Genomic DNA, 18,545 nt, shown 5'->3' on the forward strand with positions numbered 1-18,545 from the left:
TGAATAATTGATGGCTGCATAACATTAGGACCAGGAATTGGGGTCCTTCTTGGCCTTCAGGTCTTGTAGGTCTGAAAAAGTAGGTTGGAAGTACCCGTGGGAGTGGCCAGTGCAGATCCCAGCACTTTCTCCTTGCTGGAGCACTGGGGGGTGCAGCTTTCTTGCTGTGTGTCCAGGCTGCTTGACAGCAGAGGAAAAAAAAAAAGGAGAAGAAAAACAAAGCCTTGCCCAGAGGCAGCTGTTCCTCTGGCTTGGCTAAAATCAGATGTGAAACCAGTTCAAGGTTCGGAGAGTCGAGTTCCTGGGGATGTCGAAAAGGTGGCCACCCTTGGTGCCCCTGCACACAAGGACCATGCCTGCAGGACCCCTGCAAAGATGCCCCAAGAGCCATCCTTCCCACTAGAAACAAAAATATTTTGGAAATACTCCTTGGGTTTTCTCATTGCCTTGCTGGGGATGGGAGGTGCTGGCAGCTCAGCACCACACTGCCCCAGAAGCACTGCAAGCTCAGCACCAGGCCATCAGCATTGGCACCCTCAGGTGACCAAAACCCTTCTGACCCCAACATTTGTCCCTACAGCTGTATAGAGAGGAGGGAAGAGGCATCGCAGCACGTTCATGAACCAGGCGATGCTCAGATCCAGCTGCCTCCCCCACCTTCCTCGAGGCGCAAGCGCTGCTGCGATTTAAATTACGTGGAGGGGCAGGATTTAGTGCGCTGCTGGGAGCGGGCTTGGCGCACAGACCCCCAGACCTGGAAGGGGCCTGTCCTTTGTGTATTGTCTTACGAGACAAAGGCGGAAGAAAACACCTGGAACAGCGAGGCCGGGGCTGGTGGGGGGGCGGAAGAGATGTTGCCACAGCTGCTTACGAGATGCGGGCCAGATTTATAAAGGAATTTGCAGACCTACCACTGGGACCTGTGTGCCCTGACTTCCAGCAGTCTTCTAGTGCCCAGCAGCATGGGACGGGGCTTACCCATGGTCCGAAATCCTGGCTGAAAGCCCCCTGAAGACCCACAGAGAAGCTCTGCATTAGGGGCACCGTGTCCTGGAGGCTCCGTGTGCCAAGCAGGATTGGTCCCTGCCTGCAGCCAGGACCACCTCCTTCCGTGGGTGCTGACAGGGCTGTACTCAGGCACCTACGGATATACAAAAGCATGCCCGGTGGGACAGAGCTGAGCAGATGACTCCCACTGACCTCGCAGGCTTGCACCTTGCGGAGCCTCTTCCTCCCCATCTCCACCTGCCCTTCCTGTGCCAAAAACTGTGGCACCTTTTTTATTTTTTTGGCTGGGGCATGAAATTCTTGCAAGGAGCCAGAATCCAGCCCTGCTCTGCCCGTGGCGTGGGGATGTCTTCTGCAGCCAGGAGGATGGATGTAACAGGAGAGGGAGGAGAGGAAGGATGGATATAACAGGAGAGGGAGGAGGATGGAAGGTGAGGATAGCGCTCTTCCCTGCTGCGGAAATCCCCCATCATGGGCGTGAAGAGAGAGATGAGAGCTGATAAAGCCCTCCCTGCCCCGCCACAAGCACAAAACGTGAAAGCAGAAATTTGGAGAGCAGCTGGGGGTCCTGCCACAAAGCCCCCAGGCACCGGGGCAGGGTCCATGCTGGTGCTTCCCCCCCACAGCCCCACCTGAGCATCACTGCCAGGTACCGGGGGCTTCACCCTGCGGGATGTGCCACCTCCCTTCCCACTGGGAGAGCAAGAGGAAGCTGTGGAAATATGCAGAGCTGGGAAAGACATTGCAGGTCCTCCCCGAGAGCGCCTGGAAAGCGTGGGGGGGAGGCAGGGAGGCTGACTGACAGCGTGATTTAGGACCTGTCTGCAAAGCAAACAAAAGCAATTGAAAACTGCATCATCTAGGCAAACTTAGTAGGTTGTATTTTCACAAGTGAGGACTGATGGTAAGACCAGCTTAATCCCCCAGTGGACTTTCCACACCTCTGCGGGCCGGCTGACAGGGCCAGCTGTTTTGTCTTGCAGCTGATTGCTGAAATAACATTGCTGGGCTCGTGCTATTGAAACAGGATGGGACGGGAGGGAGCGAGCAGCCACGGGGGCAGCCGGTATTAAAACAAATACGTTCGGCTGCCAAACCTCCTGCTCTGTGCCCCCTAAAAACCAGGGCACCCCTTGGTCCTGGCGGCGAGGAGCAGCGATGCTCCAAATGCTCACGCCGGAGCAGAGTCTGTGCTCGTGGGTGTTTGGAGAAGAACCCCAGGAGAAAAATCTCCCCGGGTGTTTTTGGCTGATTTGGGGTGAGCAGGAAATGCAGCAGAGGTGGATAATTGCGTGTAACCCACAGCCTTACCAGTCCTCCAGGGGACTGGCCTGGGGACCTGCTGAGCTGAACGGGAGCTGCAGCCCAGCTCACCAGCTTTTAGGGGCTCATCCAGACCGCAGATACACGTACAATGAGTTAGAGGAAAAGGACTTCAAATATTATGGCATTACACGCACGCAGACAAAACAAAAAAACAATAAGCACAGCCCAAGCCAATCTGAAGTTCTCATGATGTTTCCATTCACTTTGGGTTTGAACAAAACCACATATTTAGGTTCCCACACCCTAATTTCCCAGCAAATATCAAAAAAGAGACAAAATATTGCCTTGCACAGAGCAGGGGATGTTCAGTGCCTTCTTATTCCCTTCCCAAAACCATCACTGAAATGATGAATAGAACAACATATCCCTTTCCAACATCAAACTTGTTAACAGAGAAAAATAAAACATGTTTTGGGGAGCTTAACACATCTCCTACATGCACCAGGCATGCAAGCAGCAAATGGATGCACCAGTTTTACTAATCCTCACTTTCTTTTTTTTTTTTTTTTTTTTTTTTTTAGAGAAGATGAATGAACCTCTCCTCCCTCTCTGGGACTGTTCAAAGGGACAGATGACAGACCAAGATCTCCCCCCACACCTGGGCAATGTGTGCAGGACTCAAGATCAGCTCTCTTCTTGGCTCCTGGCATGCAGCAGCGCCTGCAGGAGAGCATCCTCTGCTCCCCAGCCCCTGGGAACCTCCTTTGGCTCACTGCTGTAGCAGAAGGAGGCTGCTGCTCATCTGATGAGACAGGTTACCAGCAGAAAAAGCATATTTGCTGAAGTCACAACGTTTGGCAGAAGTGTTGGTGATATTTTCACCATAAGTTTACCTGCTTCCTTCAAATAAGAGTGCAGTGCTTTAGTTCAGGCAGTTCAGCTCAGCCTTTCGCTCTGCCCATGCTGTTTCATTTCCCTGCACTGTGACTTAAGCTGAATTCCAGTTTCCATTGACAATTAGGTTACAGCAAAGCAGCTATTTAGGAGCTTGCACTTGGACTTGAATGGTTTTTACATTACGAAAACATGACATTAAAACCCAACCCACCAAATAGTCCTATGTTTTCAAAGCAGAAAGTTTCTCAAATTTTAATTTCAGGGTGATTGTTTGCTTTTAAAATAATGTCCCTGTTTGCAAAGAAAACAGATGTCAGAACAAAGCAGCCTGGCCCTCCTTACAGGGCCAGCACCATCTTTGTTCCTCGCAGGCTCAGGTCTGCATGCGGCCAGCAGGAAAAAGGGCTGAGCACTGGTCACCTCGCTCTTCCTGCTCTGACAAGCAGAGGAAAAAAAAAAAAAAAAAAGAAGGGATGGAAGTATTTAAGTCCACCTCCACTGACTGGGTTTTGTCCTGGAACGCCATCTCCAATTCCTCCTTAGCCTGAATTAAGTATGTTAACTCATCTCTATTTCAATAAGTTAAAATTTCCCAAGGACTTTGCAACTATGGTAAAATCAGGGAAGCTTAAGGATCGAGTCAGGGAAGTTTACAGAACACAGCAGAACCTCAGATACCTGTTTCCTGTGGCTATGAACTCATCCAGGACACAAGTGAGTGCTCTTCAGGTGTGATTAGCTCCCTGCTTTCAGCTTCTGTCACATCTGTGCCCCCTGCAAAAGAAAAAACAAACAAACAAACAAACCATGGCTTCTATCAGACAGCTTGCTGATTGCAAAACATTCCTTCATATCCTTTTGAGCAAAATCTGGAAATTTTAGGGATACTGTAGATACCCTTATTCCACCACACCATGAAGGGCACAACAAGAAATTTGGGGGGATGCTCTACATCCATGAGGGAGGCAGAAATCCCTGAGCACCTTCAGAGGCAGGAGCAGAGGGGCTGGGGATGGAGCACAGGGAGCTCACAACACTAAAATTTTAGGCTGCTTAAATACAGACCCATCACCTTTACCTGGGGGGCAGGATGGATTTAACCCTCTCTCAACCCCTCCTTGTCTCTGAACAGGCTCAGAGGCCGAGCACAGCATGAAGGCATTGCACATTTCCAAACCCTCATCACAAGAAAACTGCTGATGCCCAGCTCTGGATCTTGCTGTCAGCCCTTCGGATACGCAACCCTATCAGCCCCCCAGTGCCAGCGGGTGGAGGGGAGCAGGGAAGAGGCACTGAGCCCCACGGCGCTGGGCTTTGCTGCAATTTTGCTGTGAAGTGAGGGGACAGAAAAGCTACATCCTCAAGGAAAAAAATGCCCCCACCACCCACACCTTTAGACATCTGACTGAAAAATGGAAAAAGAAGATTAAAAAATAAAAACAAAGCCCAAGTCTCACATAGATTGATTTCCTGGTGCAGGCTTCTGTTTCCTCACTTGCTGCTTATCGAGCAGGTCAGTGCTGGAGAGCTGCAGTGCTGCTCCCCCTGGCAAGGACGATGCCCCTGTGCTGCCAGCATCCCCCAGCCCCGATGGGGATGGACGAGTGATGGGTACTAGGTTATCAGTGCCTGCCCCCCATAGCCCATGGCTATGTGCCCCGGGATGTGCCCTGGCCCCTCTGCAGAGCTGAGCACCAAAACGAGCTGATTTCTTCCCAAGACTGTCAGCTTTTCCTAGCCCATGCCACACATCCATTGTAAATTGAAAATTTGAAAATAACACATTTATTTTCATTTTTTCAATAAAAAAAAAAGAAAAAAAAAGAAAAAAAAGAAAGAAAGAAAAAAAGAAAACAAACAAACAACCCCCAAACCAAAACCACAACAACCCAAACCCCATAGACAATTTCCTCTGTGGTGGATATAAGGGGAAAGCAATTAAGGATTTTTTTCCCTACCAGCTTTAGCTGTGACGCATTTGCTCGCATTTTCCCAGCATGAGCAATGCCCTGATGACATCGTTAGCCCTTGGTCCTGGTGCCACCACAGGGATGACAATAACCTGTGCTCCTGAGCCACCAACACCATTGCCTCCAACGCACCTCTAAGAAAGTCCAAGAAATTGGGCCATTCAGTGCTCCCTCACAGCTGCTTCCAGCAAGCAACCTGCCTCCCCAGCTGGATTCATGCTGGTGACCCCAATTCATGGAGTTTAGCCCCAGATGCTCCCCTAGGAAGGTACTGTCACATGAGACAGGGCACGATATGGGTTGAATTCATCCCGCATCAGCTCAGTGCCTTGACTCACGAAACCCAAGCCCTGCAACGGAGGCATGCAAAAAGCATCCTGCACCTCATCAGCACACAGAATTATTTTCCCTCCCTATGCCATTTACATAGCACAAAAGACCACCAAGGAAATTCATTGCAATTATTTCTGGCAGCCTGCTCAATCAGTTTTCACACCCCAGGCTCCGCACTGTGGGGCTCAGAGCCTGCTGCAGGCTGCTCCCCCTGTCCCTCTCCACCTCCGGAGCACCAGCAATTTCCTTGGCACACCAGTAAATCCATTTTCTGGTCACATCCTGGTGCCCTGACCATGCTGGCACAAGGAGCATCCTGCCCCGTGTAACGACCAGCACCAGCTGCCTAAAGGCTTCATCCAGAAACCTTTGTGGGGCTGCCGGGCACCTCCTCCTCCAGGGAGCCAGCTGCAGCACTTCAAAAGGAGACTTCATGCATGGGTAAAAGTCCTTTAAAATTGGATTAAAAACTCACATTTTTGCCCCCCCTCACCCCCCCCCTTTTTTTTTTTTTTTTTTTTTTTTGATGTTTTTAATCAAACCTACCCTGAGACAGATACAAGAAGTGGTTTGGCTCACTGGCTTTGTATGATAGGACCATTGGTCTGGGGAGTCTTTGGTGGGTATTTCTAATACTATATATATAATATATACTTTTAATACTCCTAAGAAAACCCTTTTATGAAACACCTGACTGAAGTTAAAAAAAAAAAAAGTATTTAAAACAAACTAGAAAGCTTTTTGTTAATTATATATGTGTATATACAATGGAAATACTCATATTAATGCACATAAATGCATCAACTATATACATGATATATATTACGTAAACTATATACAACATATGATATATATTACATAAACTATATACAATATATGGTATATATTACATAAACTATAAGGTATTTATTACATAAACTATATTTATATGATATAAATAGTATAATATATCCTATAATATGTATAGTGCACATGTGAATACGATCATATATGTACCCATATCCTCCCCCCAGCATTTCAGCTGATGCTTTCCCACCAGTCTCACCCAAAATCCAGCCCCACCACCACCTCTACTCTTCCCCAGAGCTCTCCATCCAAAATCCTGGCTGGGCTCAGACGATGCCCAGGAACCCTTCGGGGCCCTCTCCCCGTGCCGGAGGGGCGCTGGGACCCCCGGGGGCAGGTGGGTGCCCTTTGATCCCCCGGGGCAGCGGGGCCGGGGGATGCGGCGGTGCGCAGACGGGCTGGGCAGCCAGCCCTGCTCTGCTAATTCCCTTCTGAAGTGCTGGAGCCACTGTCACGTCTCATTACAAGAGGCCAGTGCCCTTGTTTTAATTTCTAACCGGAGCAAACGGGATAATAATATTAACCCCAGCGGGGGGTGGCAAGAGAAGGCACCTCTTCGCTTCAAATGTTTGGACAAAAAATTTGCTCTCATTAGGGCAGAAGGCCAGGAGATGCTGCCTCTGTAGGGAAGGCAGAGCCACGGGGCTTTGTTGCATTTGGAGTGCACCTCGGCTTCTCCCAGAGAGCCCGGGCTGTAATTGGGGCCAGGCAGGGACTTGCTGGGACCAGAGGGAGACAAAAAGGGGCAGGAAGGCTTTTGGTCTCCCCAGCAAAGGAATTCTGCCCCATAGACCCATATTCTGCTAGAAAACGGGCTGCTTTTTCTTGAGGAAAGGAGCTTATCTTGCAGGTTATCCAACACCAAGTTCAAGGATCGTAGCATCTCCCCAGAGCCACACCAGGGTCCAGACCAGGAGCTAAAACAAGGGTGCAAGGAGACACTTGGGAAAAGGAGCGCCATGAAGCAAGAGCTGGCACAAAACGGGCAAAGAACTGGCCAAATCAAGAAGGAAAAAAAATAATAAAAAAACACTGTACACCTTCCCTCTGCCAGGAAGCACATTGCTAGCCAAAGAGTTTCAAGTTTGGTTCAGCCTCGGGTAAGGAGGGAAATTAAAAACAAAGTGTTCAATTAATTCTTCATTTATGACCAAATAGTAGGAACATTGTTTCCCTCATTCCCCAAATTGCCCACTGTCAGTATGTTTAGAAACAGGTTGGAAATGAATGTTCTTCCTGCGGGTGACTGCCAGAAAAGATAAGGGATTTCTGCGGAGGGTCACTTTTTTTTGTTATTGTGTTATCATTACTGCTATGTGAAGCCCACAGAGCTGCTCTGGATGCCCAGAACCTATTGATTCAGACCTGAAAGAAGAACCTAAACATGGCACCGAGTTCCCGAACACGAGGGGACCAGTTCCCACTCATTGCTGCAATGACAGCACGGTGTTTTTGCTTAGAGCAATCCAGGCAGTATTTGGGTTGAGATCTTGTTCTTCCAAGTAAATAAATATATAAGGCTATTTACTTGTTTTCAAAAGAAATTCAAATGAAAACATCAGGTTCCTAATGCTCCCTTTCAGCTTTGATCATTTTTTAAACTTCTCCACATACCAAAAATTGAGTTATTCGCTCATTCTGTTCAGCCTTGCCGAGCATTACAGAGATTCCCCCAAAGGTGAAACCAGGCACTTTAAAAATAAAACAGAAACCCGTGCTTCAGCCCTCAGAAATCCAGCCAACAGCCCACCCGCTGCCGATCTATTGAAGGTAACTCGATGGGACAAACCTGACTCGTGACGGGACAAGTGACGACTGTCACATTGTCCTGAGGATGCTCCTTCTGACACCGAGATCACGCAGAGCCTCGGGGAATAGGATACAACCTTCGTTCAACCCCTTGTCCTCTCCAGGCCGGTACCCTCCCTCCATTTCTGAGTGCTGAGCCGAGCCGGAGGGACGTGGATCAAAAGCAGTCGGTCAAAAACGTTATTGATGGAGGCCAGCCTTCCAAAACCGCATCTGGATCCAAATCAGAACTTTTTCGCAATAACTTGTCAATTCCTACAAATGTTTTTTGAAGTGAGAGGGTCAAAGCATTCACCTCGACTTTTCCAAGGGCAGTGCTGGAGCGTTATATTTCATTTTTGACATTGTGTTTTTGGAATGTTTTCTTTAAAATATACTAAAATATTTAAAGACATATTATTACATATTAAAGGCAATAATGTATTTCATGATGTTAAATTCAAAATACCTATACAGGAGTCCAAACAAAATATTTTCTCTTATTAAAACCTCAGATTTTTATGTAAACTAATGGCTATTTTCTTTTCTTTTAAAAGTGTCAGGAAACATTTGAGAGTTCCAAAAAAGCTTGTCTACTTTTGTCCATTTTTTTACTGCATGAAAAATGCTGACTTTAATTGTTTTTCAGAATGCGCAAACTTCCTTTTCAGTTGTTTTCAGGCTAAAAATTGCAATTCCCAATCAGCTGTCAAGTGACTGAAGGTTCTCAGATTTTTCCCCCAAGCCCTCAGAAGGAAACAGGGAAGGAAAGATGTTTGCTTTCATCCATTGTTTTTTTGTTACCAATCAAGCAAAACCAGCAAAAATTGGGGCAGTTAATGGAAGAGATTTCAGCCTCTGATGACCTAAGAAAATGGAACCAGTGACAAGCATTTCTCATTTCCTAAAAAAGCCAAAAACTTGCAAGTGCAAAGGACCTTTGTCCATCTTTGTCCTTTGATCCAGATGGACATTTACTCACTGGGTAGGGTCTCCTGATAACATGACCCCCAGCCCAGTTCCCTAATTTCCAGCCCTATTTTTCAGGCTATGGTCAAAGTTGGATCATCCCCAAACCCTGGATGCCACTGACCATCAGATCCATGTTAACCTTTCCAGGACAGAAGACACTTGGGGCCCAGCTAGTCAGGGCTTTAGCTGCTGATTTCTGTTGTTACCTGGGGGAAGGACAGGGAACAAGCTCTCAGTGCGTGCTTACACTTGAAAAAAAAAAAAAAAAGAACAAATAAATGTTACAGCTCCTTGTGGGGAGGGCTGCATCTGTGGGAGTCAGTGGGCAGGGGACAGGTGACAGTTATCAGCTGATAACAGCGCTTACACCAGGGCTGTAGACAGCCTGCCCAGGGGCTTGTCAGGAGCAGGGATACAGCTGGCACACGGGGAAAACCTGTACTCGTGTCCCACCTGTGGGTGTGACACCAGCCTCTGGCTGCAAGCTTGCAGTGCTGTTTTTCATCCCTTATCTCGTATAAATGAAGCTGAGAAGAGAGACAGAAACACTGGTGTAACTGTCCCTTTGTACTCTCATCCATGCCTGCTCACAGACGAGACTTCACAGGAGTGAAAGGTAAGCCTCTGCTCTTAAACACCCCCAAAATTCATAGCATTTTTATAAAATCACAGAATAGATCAATTCAGAAAGGATCTCAGGACACCTCTAGTCCATCCTCCTGCTCAAAGTGAGGGTGACACTGAATTCAGACCAGGTTTCTCAGGATGTCTCCTTGAATTCCTCCAAGGCTGGAGACCCTATGACCTCCTTTGGTCTGGCAATGAGCATCCATCAGAGTGAAAACTGCTTTCCTCAAAACCAGCCAGACCCTCCCACCCCAATTTACACCCACTGCTTCTCCTTCTCCACATTAGCAAAATGCCTGGCTCCATCTTCCCCACAACCCCTGGCAGGGACAGAGGCGTGCTCCAGGCCTCCCAGCCCTGGCCCTGCTCCCCCAGGCCCTGCTCATGGGGCACGTGTTCCAGCCCCCATCCAACAAATGTAAAATATAGGGGGAAGATCCCATTCCTTCATCTGCTGTCTGAGCCCATGGTCATGCAGCCCAGGATGCCATCAGTCTCCACTGCTGCCCATCTCCCACCCCCAGGACATCCAGCTCACTCTCAGCAGAGCTTTAAGATACTCCTCCAACATTTTCAAGCCAAATAATAATAATAAATAAATAGCCTCACCCTTTCCCCATGTGATCATATTCACACATGCTTTTCCTTCATGACTAATAGCTTTTTTTAATACTTTTTGGTCCGACGGGGACTGCCAGCTCCCAGACCACCAAGCACTACATGACACCGTGCTCAGCACCCCTATCCAGAACAGAAGATGACAGCAGCACCATGCTTTCACCAAGTCTCGGGAGCCTGTTTTGCTTCCCTTTTCAGAGCCCAGCTGGTGATGGCATTTGCCAACAGCAGCCTCAGCTGGGGGATCTCCAGCCCTCTCCCCCGAGCAGCTGGGTAGTGTTGGCATCACCCTGCTCTTGTTCTCTAGGGCAGAGCTATTGCTGCGTCCCCACAGCACCTGGAACACCTATAAAGGTGTGACACCCTAACACCAGGATATAGATCTCTCTGTACACACACATATATACACATGGATATTTTAGGAAGTGAGGAAAAGGGCAGGAGGACAGTCGTATCCTTGGAGAAGGAGGAGCTTCGCTAAAGAGCTGAACTGGAGGCTAGGACCAAAGCAAACCCGAGTGAGAGCTTCCCAGCATCTCCACCCGGAGATATCACACCCCCACAGTCCTCAGAAAGCTCTTGTTTTAATAGAAAGCTCCTGCCCTGAGCCCAGTTAAACTAGGAGGGAGATTATTGGCCAAAAAAAAAAAAAAAATCACAAGTCTCCACCTTAAATGAGGGGGAAAAAAGTAAAGAAGCTTTCTATTGAACGGGTTTAGGATGGAGACCTCTTGAATGTGTCCAAGGAGGACATCAGCCCCAGGTGATGAGAAATTCCTGGAGGCAGCATGAAAGATATCTATGCTCCTGATCCTCTTGGGGTGCTGGCTGCAGGAAGAGCAGTGCCCACAGCCAGGCTGCCACTAACACCCGGGGGCTGGCGGGTGTCTGTGCCAGATAGAAATGATCCTCACAGCCTCAGCTAGAGGCTTGATGGCCTCTCAGTTCCACCACGAGGCCTTGAACGTTTTCATTATTTTTTCATTTGTAATTTTATTTCATAATAGTAACAAGACGCCCTGGGGCAACGTGTTTCCAGGGGATTATTGCCTTCAGCTTTTTGTTTTATGACACATGCCATAATCGCAAAGCAATGTACAACCTGTCATATCTCGTTATTTAAACACTGGTCATATATCCATGTGCTAGGTGCGAAGGATAGACCAGGGCCATAAAATTATATGGACATTTGGTGGCAAGAGTTAGTTTGTGCGAGCCGTTCCCAGGAACAGCTTGCAGCTGGGATAGCTCAGCTCGGACCCATCCTCAACTGCAGAGCTCTTGCAAGTTGTTTTTGCTCTCACTGTGCCCACAGAGCCTCTGCTGAAGGTGTATGAGCTAAGTTTGTGGTCTCCCTTCCCCTTGGCAAGGTGTGCACAGCCTGCAGACACTGCCAAAAAACCTTGCAAAACTCAAAATCAAGGTGAAGACTGAGAGCGGGCTGGAGGGGACTGCCCTGCAAGGCTGTGGGGTGGAAAACCCTTTGTTAGAGGAGCTGAAATCCTTTTGTGAGATGCCAGTGGATCTAAGAGATGGCAGAAGAAATCCCTCGTATCCATCTAACTGCAGGAGGCAGCTATAGGATGCTGCAGGAGGCACTCCTAAGCATTTGCCATGTGCCCACAAGGGCTCTTCTCTGGCCGGGGACACTCACAGTAAGGCTCTGAACGCTGGACCTCCAAGAAGAGCATTACGAGGGGTACATTGGGATTCACGGGCTGCCTGGCAGGCTCAGCTCTCGCCACTTGGCTCTGAAAGACAGCTCTGTGCTGGCCCGAGCAGCCCACACCGCTGCAGGTCTGCCAGCCCAGTCCACCCTGGAGGCAACCCAGGGCCGCGGGAAGGCTCAGCCCCAGCTCAGCTGGGCTAGGACAGAGGTTTGGGTTGGAGAGAGTCCGCGCCCAACCACAAAGCTCAGCAGAACCCACCACCTAGCCCTTCAGAAACACAAGGCAAATTCACAACGTGGCTTTTCAGCTCCGGGGACATTCAGCTTACCTGAGCTCCAGGACAATGACACGGGGACGGGGCTGTCCTTGGTCCGGGCAGCTCTGGGGCTCACGGTTTTCCAAGTGCTGTTCCTTTAAGCTCGTTATACTCCTGCTTTAATTTCCAAACAGCAGCCTTTTTGTTCTCCAGGCTGCTGCGACTTGCAGATACATGCACCGTGCCCTCTTTTGCAGGGAGGTGTTTTTTTTTTGATCTTTCTTGCCATTCTCCACAATCTAAAGCAAAAGACATTCGGGTTAGAAACAAATGCCTGAGATTATTTTTTTTTTCCAGGCAGCCTCCTCCCCCCCATGGAAAACAAAGACACTTTCTCAGCTGAGCAGAATCAGCCTCCGCCAAGTGCCAAATCAATTTAATAAGATACAAACTACAAATATACACCACCGAACGCTCCTCTTGGATACATGGAGACAAATCCCATTTGGTGGGGTGTCAGATGGACACCCCACCAATGAAGTGCCTACCTCGCTGCTGCTATAGCCGCTCACACTCAAGTTTCTCTTTATTCTCTGCTCAAGAGCAGCGAAACATAAATCTCAGTCTTCCCGGTAGCTTCTAAAGGTTTTTCTCTGTGCCAAGTTTCCTCCCAGCTCCTGGAGGGCAAACAGCAGCCACACAGCCTCTTTTGTGCTCCGGGGCTGGGCAGGCGGGGTGCCCTTGGCACTGCTTGGGAGCTGGCAAAGCATCAAAGGGGGCTTTGAGCAGGAGCTGCTGCTGTTGGGTCTCCGATGGGTGATGGAGCAGGAGGGGGCTGCAGGGTGGGTTTGGGCAGCCCCGGGGTGCTTGGGGTGCCTGGGAGATGCTGCTTGAGGGTAGAAGGCAGCGAGGGCACAGGAGACCCACCTGGGTGGGCAGAGCTGGCTTCTCTCTGCTTGTTTGAAAAGAGGAAAAGGCAAAGCTGAGTCTCGCCCAGCCCAGTGAGAGGGATGAAAGGCTACAGCTTTAGAAATGGGACTTCTTCACCTTCTGTCTCCCTGAGATGTACAAATTCAGAGCCAGATGCAGGGTGTGGGCAGGTCCCGGCTCCTCCCCACACCCCCCAAACCTCCCTGTTCTGCTCTGCCCATGGAAGGGGCCACAAGGGCACTTCCTGTATCACAAAAGCCACCCAGGGAACCATCAACAGCAATTTAAATCCACTTTAAAGGATGCCCCTATGTCCTACTCTGCCAGCACACCCATAAGGGCAGCACCTTCCAGGAGGGAATGGTTGTACCAGCACCCAGCATCCCAGAGCAGCTCCAGCCTCTACAGCTGCTTGGAGGGCTCAAACAGGGCACGGGCACCACTGTTGGCTGCTGAGCCGGTGCCTCTGGATGGTGATGGCCACTGGGGTCTGCCCTGGACCATAAAACTCTTATAGGGGCCACAGGGAGTTGGTGAAATCCTGCCCAACACCTCCAGATAGGTCTGCAAAGGATGGGCTGACAACAGCTCTCATCCTCTCCCACATCATCTTCTCTCCTACCTGTCCCTTTGGGGCTGCTGCAGGTGTTTGCACCCCACAGATGCCATCTGGGGCAGCTGACAGGCTCAGGAAGCCTTTGGTTATGATCCCTTTGAGTTTCCAGCCCTGGGAGCAATGCATTTATTTGTAAGTGGAAAATGAACCTGATCACATCCGGGATGAAGCGGGTCCTGACAAGCCACACAGAACGGCTCCTGTGGGTGCAGGGACCAGAACAGCAGCATCCAGCCCAGGGCTCTGCTGGCAGACAGATTAGCTGCAGAAGGACACTTTGGGAACATGCTCTGGGAAGAACAGGGTATTTTTGGTTTCCAGAGGGTCCTTACGTATAACGATAAAAGGAGAGAGCAATGAGGAAGGTGGACAAATCGTGCCATGTATAATCCTTCCAGCATCCTCAGAAACACATGGTGATTTTCCAGCCTCTCTCTTTCCCCTGCATTTCCCAATGCCCTACATGGAGGGAGGGCCTTCTATCAGTCCCAGATCCATTCCCTTTGCAAGTATTCCCCCATTTCCTGAACTTGTCTTGCTTTTCTGATCCCCAGCTCCTGCACAGCATCACCACCTCCCTTTTGGCCATGCCATCAGGAGGAGCACCAGGTTTCTTAAGCGTGCATTTTACCAAAAAAATAAAATTAAATCTTGACTGGTTTCAAATGCATCTAAAATCAAGCTGGGGTGCATTCCGAGACGGACTCCCCGTTCCAATTATTATCACAAATCTCAAGCCTGAGATTCCCAGCTTGGGGAAAACCACCCCCCTGCTGGGAAAACAACCCGGGGAGAGGCACAGGCGCATCCTGTGCGCCCGGGGGCTGCGAGCCAGGTGCGTTTCCCCCCAAAAATCAAGAGAAAAATAAAAAAAAACCACCAAAATACACCCACCCCAGCCGAGCCCCGCGGCCAGTTGTGCGGGGGACAGCCCAGCCCAGGCGGGGCGAGGCGGTGCCGGCTGCGGGAGCCGTGTCCCCAGGGACCCCGCGGGGACCCCGCAGGGCTCCCCGAGCATCCCCCGGCACGGTGCGCTCCCGGCCCGGCCCCGGGGCCGCTAGAGGGCAATAGCGACTTGTCCCAGGCCAGCACCCGCTGACAGCAGCCCGGGGGCAGCGAGGGATGCTCGAGGGATGCTCCGGTGTCCGCAGGGAAAGCATCGGGGCACCTTTTCTCTCCTGGAGGTAATAAAGGCGTTTGGGAGGTTTTCTGGGGGAAGGGGAGGCACCTTCGCGTTGGCAGGCAGCAGCCAGGGCAGTGAGGATGCTCGTGGGCTGGTGTGGTTTGGAGCCATCCCTCCAGCAAAGCAGAGAGCTGCAGGCCCAGGTGAGCCGCCTTTTATCCTCAGCTGATTAAGCTAATGAGGGAAAACCTGTTCCCACCCACGATGGGCAGGTGCTAGCGGTTGGTTCCCCCTTGCTGGGAGCACCAGGCTCTCCAGCAGCCTCCCATTCTCCCAGGGATGCCTTTCCTCGCTCCCACGATCCCCCACATCCCCCACAGGGCACGTTCCCTTTACCCCAGGCCTGGGGACTCTCTGCCACCCATCAGGGAGGGGTCTCCCCTGCTGCCCCCCATCCCCGTGGGCTCCACACCTTCACCGCATCCTCAGCAAGGCGGAAAAATGCCGCAGCCCCTCCGGCTTCGCTCCCATCCCCAGCTCCGGGCGCTTCCCCCGGGTGCCACCAGCACCTCGGTTTATCAGGCCGGAGCGGTGGGAGATAGGGAGGGAGCAGATAAGCCCTCAAGTGGCAGCGTGCTGTAAACATTCCCACTGGTGCTGTTAGATTACAGCGCTGGGAAAATGCCTCCGGCCCCCCCCAGGCCACCAGCGCGGCGGGCAGGGCCAGGGGGGCCGCAGAGCTGTTGAAAAGCTCGGCAGGAGGAGCCGTGTCGGGGCTGAAGTGCTTCTCCGGAGGGCTGCGGGGCTGCTGAGCCTCCCAAGCTCATGGGGAGAGCCCAGGGAGCTCCAACAGCTCGTGCCTTGCATGCTGGGGGCTGGTTTGGGAAGGACGTCCAAAGCCTTCATCAACCTGTCATGGAGAAGGGGCTCTCTCCTGGCTCACTTTGAGCCTTCTGAGCCTGTGGGCTTCATGGGGTTGGAGTCCCAGGTCATAAATCCCTGGGGATGATGCCTCTGTGGGGAAAGAAAAGTGGGAGGGGGTCTCCTAGTCTCCTTCGGGTGGCTTTCCAAGGACTGATCCAGGCATGGTGTCACCGTCCCTTGTGCAGCAGACCAGCCTGAGGAGGTGACAAGCTGGGCAGGTGATAGCTGGGGGGCATGAGCAGCAGGGCTGGGGGTCACTTGGAAGGAGGGAACGCACTCGTGACACCCCTAAGAGATAAATGCTGGGGGCCTCATCCAGCTCTTACCCATGTCTATGCTCATGTGGCCTCCTGCTGGGAATCAGCCTCACCCCGCACCTTCGCTTTTCAGAGGGGTGAGCAAGGAGCCCAGATGTGGAGCCAGCCCATTTTGGTGGATGGCAGCTCCCTGTGCACCTCTTCCTTTCCTCTTTACCCTGGGAAAGCCTCTGGAAGGCTCAGGCACATCCAGCAGCACTGGAAGGTGGGTGCTGAGCAGAGCAGAGCCTTCCCTCCCGCACCCATCCCCAGAACATCCTCGGCTTCAGGCAGCTTTTGGAGCTCGCAGGCAGGCAATGCTGAGCCACGGGAACCTCCCACTCCCACTTTTTCCCTTATATTTCCACAGCAAGTAAATCTCCATCCTTTCAGGGCTCTCAAATCTATTATTTTTACATTTGCAGTGGATTCCCTGGCCCTGTTATTAATGAAAACCTCCAGGAAAGCTCCTCAAATACAGCTTTGACATTCTGCCCAGGACCTGTGGACAAGGGAAAAAAAAAAAAAAAAAAGGCAAAAAAAAAAAAAGGCAAAGCAACATTAATAAAGCAGGAGGTTTCTATTAAGTCTGAAGGACTGGACTCTCTGGCTTTCTTGGATGCTGAAATCCTCTAGTGCAGGATAAATCTTATACACTTCATTTTCCCAATCTCTCTTTCAATATATTTTAAGGGAATGTTGCTGGTATCAGAGTAAATAACGTCCTAGCTGCGAGCGTGGGGTCTGCAGTGGCGTGGGGTCAGCCTGTGGGCTGGGGCAGCCTCCTCTGTGGTCTCCTCATGGTCTCAGCCCTCTCTGCAATCAGCAGCTCAAGCTAAGAGAGGTTTTAATTAGCCACCCATACAAAACCCAAGCAACTCCTGGGAGGCTGGGGGAAGAAGCGGGTGAGCTAACGGAGCAGAGATGTGGGCTAATTCCCCAAATATGCAAATGGTCAGGAGCTGCAAGCAACGCCACCTTGGTGCCAGGGAGCCTCCGCCAGTCCTTGCAAGGGTTTTTTCCCACTTGCACACGAGGGAACTCCTCATCTGCAGGCTCTGCCAGCATCTTTGTGCAGCACCTGCTCCTTCTGCCTCTCGGTACCTCCTAAAGATGCTGGTTGTCGTAGGGAAAGCTGTTATCTGGAGGCGAGCATGCCGGCTTTTGCTGCAGAAGAGAGTGAGGCCAAGGTTGGGTGGGATATGTCTCACTCTGCTTTTGCACCTTTCGTTGCTCCATGAAGCACGCTGGAGGAGAACTAAATGCAAGGCTGGTGGTGTAAGGGCATGGAGGAGCCCCTCAGGGCCTCGTTTCAGCACCGAGGGCTTGCACCCAGCCACCGAGCTGTGCAGGCTGTGATGGATGCTGCGAGCACAGACCCCAGGGCTGTGTTTTGTTTGCACTTCTTCCTTCCCTGATTGCTGCACAGAGCTGGGGATGCTGCGCTTGCAGGAGACGTGAGAAACTGACTGGTGCCTCAGGTTGCACTGCAGAATAAATGCAGGGGACTTTTGCTAGCTGGAAACACACAGCTCTCTTTGTGAGCAGCAGCTTGCGTGCTCCTCGCTGGTGGTTCTGACCCAGCAGGACTCAGGTGTTGCTGCAGTGCAAATGCCCATGCTTTTTAATGCACAGTATCAAAGCTAGCTTTCTCCTTCCTGAAAAATGCCAGGCCAGCCCCAATCTGCACAGGCAGCAGGGTTCAGACAATGTAAAGCCGAGGCGCCAGCAGGAGCCTCAGACCCACTGTGTCTCGATGCTGACACACATGCAACCAAAGCCCCCCACAGAAAGTGGTAAATGAGAAAAGGGGATGGAACCGAGTCAAATTAATAACATCCAGCGTAGCTTATAAGACTGACCTGGGGCTTAAAAAGCTGCTTGTGAAGGACTCTGGCCCAAAATGGGGAATGTGGGGCTGGAAAGCACCACTTGGACGAGAGGCACCGATCCACTGGCAGTTCCAAGTACCCGAGAGGGGGATATTTGGGGTTATTAATCCTGTTCAGAGGCCACCTAGTCTGCAAATACACCCCAGCCCCCTCTACGGGATCAAGGCATTGAGATCACAAGGCAGGTTTAAATCATGCTTGAAAAGCCAGAGTGGCCCTGCCCCGAGATGTGCTGACTTTGTCCTGTATAACACCAGAAACCAAGGGGTAACCGCAACTGTTCGGACACAAAGGTGAAGAAAGACCATCTTCTCCAGCTGAACTTTCCTCCGGTGGATAGAGGCATCCAGGAACAGCACTGGGATGGGCAGTTGTAGCTCTTGGATGGAGATGACGCATTCTAGGGCTGGAGCAGCATGGATCTGCTCCATTCCCAACCCTGCCAAAACTGGAATAGGCTCTGGCTGCTCCTTGTCTGGCCAGCAATGGGAGAGGCTGAGAACCGAGCCCGTA

At 51.0% G+C, this 18,545-nt stretch overlaps 1 long non-coding RNA gene across 1 annotated transcript; it reads right to left on the bottom strand.

The window, feature by feature from the left end:
- Positions 1-289: 289 nt before the first annotated feature.
- LOC311446034 lies at positions 290-14,345 on the bottom strand. Its single transcript, XR_014698719.1, has 4 exons — positions 12,800-14,345; positions 12,324-12,550; positions 3,850-3,945; positions 290-1,141 (listed from the first exon to the last, which is right to left on the bottom strand). It is a non-coding gene; the product is annotated as an uncharacterized lncRNA (long non-coding RNA).
- Positions 14,346-18,545: the final 4,200 nt, after the last annotated feature.

This window comes from Aythya ferina, assembly GCF_964211825.1.
Source record: "Aythya ferina genome assembly, chromosome: 17".
NCBI classification, from domain to species: Eukaryota; Metazoa; Chordata; class Aves; order Anseriformes; family Anatidae; genus Aythya; species Aythya ferina.